The sequence below is a fragment of the Brassica oleracea genome, chromosome C9 (genome assembly GCF_000695525.1).
Source record: "Brassica oleracea var. oleracea cultivar TO1000 chromosome C9, BOL, whole genome shotgun sequence".
NCBI classification, from domain to species: domain Eukaryota; kingdom Viridiplantae; phylum Streptophyta; class Magnoliopsida; order Brassicales; family Brassicaceae; genus Brassica; species Brassica oleracea.
Genome location: NC_027756.1, coordinates 26,205,490 through 26,210,919, shown reverse-complemented (window position 1 = coordinate 26,210,919; position 5,430 = coordinate 26,205,490).

The following is a 5,430-nucleotide window of genomic DNA, read 5'->3' as shown; positions in this document are numbered from 1 at the left end:
CCCAACGGTTCTCCAACGGCTATAATATTTCCTCGGAACTCATCGGTTTTTTCCGAGGAACCCATTTTTCCTCGGAATTTCCTCGGAATATATCGACGGATTAATATTTCCTCGGAATTCCGTCGGTATATTCCGAGAAAATTCCGAGGAAACCCAATTTTGTGTTTCCTCGGAATTTCCTCGGAAATTCCTCGGGATATTCCGAGGATTTCATTTTCCGTCGGAATGTCCGTCAGAATACCGCTGTTTTCTTGTAGTGAAAGATTCTCGAAAATCTAGATCTTTTTTTTATTGTCCTCAGTTTTAGTTCACTAAAAATAATAAAAAAAATTCTTTTACAATTGAAATGACATAAACATAATAAAATAAACAGAATAAAGAAATTACATTAACATAGGCTAACTGAAAATTTATTAAACAACTACGGTTAATAAGAATTTATTTATTAATTCACTGTAAAATTATTATTAAAGATTCTCGGAAATCAAGATCTTTTTTGTTATCGTCCTCAGTTTTAGTTCACCAAAAATATGTTTCTTGGTTGAGATTATATAAATCTAGCATAGAACCAGTAACAGAAGTGTCATCTACAAAAATCTATTCTTTGGGTCAAAGTCTCAAAAATTGTTGGCATAAGAAAATAATGTTGAACCATATTATGTTGGTATATATTATGATATGAACTAACTTCCTTTTTTTTTGGCCAACATAATGATATAATGTTGATATGAACAAACTTTTATGCGGAATGTTTGTGGGATTTACAGTTTTAAAGGTTGTATATACTGACAAATTGACTTATCGAATGTTTAATGTTATAGCAGATTTTGAATACCGGAGATGTCAAATATCTAGAACATGAAAAAAGAAACTGATGCATAATTTCAATTAGCAACAATCAGGCGTAGGGAAAAAAAGATTATGAAGGATAAGTTGATTCAGCAAGAGAAGGTGATAGTCGCTGTGATGAGTTACCACGAGGAGAAACTCAATGACCAAAATAAGTGTATGAAGCTGAGGGAAGAAAGCTCGGATATGGAAAGAAACAACTTTGAAAAGCAATTCAGTGACTTAGCAATGAGTATGGAGCTGAAGCTAAATGACGGAGAGAAGCAACCTAAATAACGGTTTGAAGAGTAACTCCATGGCCAAAAGATGAGTATGAAGCTGAAGGAGGAAAGCTGGAACATTGAACTAAAAGCCTTGAAGAACAGTTGGAGAAGCAGCTCAATGATCAAAGGCCGAAGGAGAAAAGCTAGAAGATGGAACAAAGCAAGCTTGAAGAATCTATGAGAAACTTCTCCAAGAAAACAACACCAACGTGGAACACCTTAATCCATACCAGCAACTTTGCAACAAGGTATTAAGCCCTCTTTCAAATAGTTGTGTTTGTTGGTTGTTTCTTATTTTTGAAGTTATCTTGTTAAAGAGTTTTGTGATAATTAATTGTGTTTTCAAGATAAGCTCATAACTGAATCTCCACTTGGAAAGATTTCCAGGTTTGCTCCCCATTTGGATGAGTATAGCTGTGACTTCTCTTAAGGCATGATACTGACAGCCTGACATCTATTGCAATTTTCCACATCACAATGATGATTGTCTTTTACAAAATAATCAAAACTTACTTCTACAAATGACATTGACATAGGCTAACTGAAAATTTATTAAATAACTACGGTCTGTAAGAATTGTTTTTATTAATGCACTATAAAATCATTAGTAAAGATTCTCAAAAATCAAGATATTTTTTATCATTCTCAGTTTCAAATTCCTGTGAATAGACAGACCGTTCACAAAAAAAAAAAAAAAATTGATTGAGATGATAAAAACTAAAATCGATAACAAAAGCGTCATTTATAAAAAAAAAATATTGTTCTAAGAAAATAATGTTGAAGCATATGATGGTTGTGTATATGATGATATGAAATAATTTCTAATTGGATTGTTTGTGGTATTCACAATTTTAAGGGTTGGATATACTGACAAACTGACTAATTGAATGTTTAATTTTATAGCAGATTTGAAAAATTGGAGATGTCAAATATCTAGAACATGAAAAAAAGAATCTGATGCATAATCTCAATCAACAAAAATTGGTGATGATTGTTGTCATGAAGAGTTATGAGGAGCAACTCAGTGACCAAATGATGAATATGGAGTACAAAGAAGAAATTTGGAAAATGGAGTGAAGAAATCTTTGAAGAAAAGTTTGAGAAACTAAGGTCTCAAAATGTACAATATAGGCACAACCCTGGTTTAAAAAATTGGGAGATAATTAGACACTTGAAAATTCTTCCTTTTTTAGCTATCAAATGAGTTTAGATTATGGTATTTACCTTCTCACATTCTATTAAGAGAAGCAAAAGAAGGAGAATATTCATTTTCACAGTTGAATTATTTTCACTTTTATCTTACATATGGTTTTGAAAGCTTTCAAATCAACCATCGAACTGATACATGTTATTTTAATGTTTTTAGTCGTATACTTAAGAAAAACTTACATTTTTTGTAATTTTAAGTCGTTTTAAAAAATTTCAAAATATAACATATAAGAAAATTCTAATATATAAGAAAAATATAACATATATGATACATGTCATTTTAATGTTTTTAGTCATTTACTTAAGGAAAACTTACATTTTTGTAATTTAAAGTCGTTTTAAGAAATTCAAAATATAACATATAAGAAAAAATCTAATTTTTTTTATTATATGGTTAATGTGATTGTTTAATTTTTTTAAATAATATAAATTTAAACAACAATGAAGAAGGATGCAAAAATTGTTACCAAATTTTTATTATTCATAATCATTAATTGCCATATATATGTAAATCATATTAGGTAATTCCATAGCTTTTATTTAAGGAAAGAATACACACTTCCTATATTTTAGGTTAATATAATGTTCTCTAGTGTTATATAATTATGGAATAATGTGACACCATTAGATTAAACTATACTTTATATTACATGCTCTAGAATTCTTTGAAATAGAATTTAGAAGACATTTAGAGTGTCACTTAAGATTTGAGGTTTTTTTTAATTAATACAAAATTAAGGTTCTAATTTTTTAAATGCTTTCCAATTAATATTTAGGGGATGTAATGTTTACGTACATTAACATACACTGAAAAAACCCATCATGATATTGGCCTGCCAGATTTTTTTTTTTCAAATGTTCTTTAGCATTACCATAGCCACTCGAGCATCTGCTAACTATTAAAGATAAAGTCCTCAACATTTGTTTATTGCTCTGTTCACCTACACTGTATAGAAAAGAGCACAAATTAACAGAGCCTTTCGTGTTCAAAAAATAACAACAGAGCAATACCAGAGAACAATATTGTTGAGAAGAAAACAAAGCAAGACATTTGAAAGTTTAGGTTCATCGTCAATACAGTTTCCGCAACATTTCAAAAACCTTGAAATTAACAAAAGTGTACTTTTCATAAATAACAAAGCAATATTTCACAAACGAACAGTTAAATGTTTTTTTAAATTCAATTGAACCATAAGAGAATCAATCACTAACTGTCGTTATTATTATGGTTAGAAGACAATAAATCCTGAAATTTGAACCAAATTTTTGGAATACACAATTTTTGAATCAGGCTAACCAAATTTTTGTGATACACAATTTTAGAATAATAGATCCAGGCTGTTTAAATTATAAACAAGAAACTTTTATCGAATTTTTAAGTTTGTTTTTGACATCGAACGGTTATTCTATTACTCAAACTTGAGGTGATCTAGATAACCAGACCGTAATAGAACAACCAATGAAACAAATTTCTTTATGAAAAAAAAACTCGCAGTTTTAACTAAAAAATCCAAAATTCCATTATGCGCTTATGGGATGTGAGAGACTTCAGATTCAAAAATATCTCATATTTTAAAATTTTGTTACCAAAATATTTCTTCGTCATTATAGGCCTCTTTCAGCTTTTCACATACTAATTATTCTTTTGTTGCAGGTTATTTGATGATATCATATGGAGTATGATTTCTTGCAGACTTTTTTGGTATAAGAGACAATATAATAATGTTTTTTTTATCATTTTAGTTAACTTTGGTTTAATAGAGTTGATATAACTTATAAATCATTTTCTTGGCTTTTAAATTTTTTTTGTTTATATCGGATTCCCGATTCGGTTTTACATTATTTATTATGAACTAATGTGATGACTTAATGATCATCAGCTGGTTATGTTCTAAGACATGATTAAATTAAGTCAAATGTCATTAAACAGAACCAAACACAAACCGTACCAAATACAAATTGAACCGAATACAAACCACACTAAACACAATATGATTTATTTCAGTTTACAAATTTCTAGCATCGAGATAACTAACCAAACTCATAAATTAATTGAAGTGCTCATCCTATTTTAATGATCGCCAATCAAAATTGTGATTTTTGTTATGAAAATAAGGGGAAAGTCTATATTTTATTAAACAATAAGGAGTTCTTTATATAGGGAATTACATAAGTTCGAAACCTTAATACAATATGGGTTAGGAAATACAAATACATAAGAATATGAGCCTTTGGATATGGGCTTCCACGAGACCTTGGTTTATAACACTCCCCCTTGGAAGACCATCTCCGAAGTGGTTTGTAATACGCTTTGGATGTTGCCTCATTAAAACCTTACCAGGAAAACCCAATGGGATAAAACCATGGTGAAGGAAAAAGAGTACAACACGTATTACTCTCCCTGTTGAGTACATCTCCGGATGTCAGTAACGCCTTAGTAATTAGATCCACCAAATCCTCGCTTGAGTGAACTTGGACGGACAAACAACATGTATTACAAAAACTAATTTACCCTTCTTCGGGTAGGTTAGTATCAAATGGACCCAAGTCTTTACTTCCTTGTAGGTAACAAAAATATGTATAATCGCGTTCTAGTGCCTTTGAGTCGATCATGAGCTACATCTAGCTAATAGATTACTGCAAATTATTTATCTAGCCTTGTATGGCTCGCCAAATCCGTCAAAACTTTATGGCACTTAGACATGGCATTTTGGGACCAAGGATCTCCTCATTTTCTTCATTTGGGCCGAAATTATCTTTTATGAACTGAGGGACCTTATAAATATGGGACTTGTCAATTCGTAAGCTTAGTCCATATCAAACTTCTTGAGCACGTTATCTATGTATGTCATTTGATGCATAAGGATTTTCTTTTCAAGGTGCTCAATGTATAATCCAATATATAATATTGTTTTCCCAAAACCTTTCATGTTGAATTCGAATTCTTTCATGATGTGTTCTATCTTTGGGAAATTTTACCAGAGTTTCCTAGGATATTCAAGTCGTTTACATAAAGATATTCAATATTGTTCTCGAGAACTTGATGTGTTCGGTAGTTCGATACCCTCTGGAACTTTCACATAAATTTCGTTATCCAGTGGACCGTATA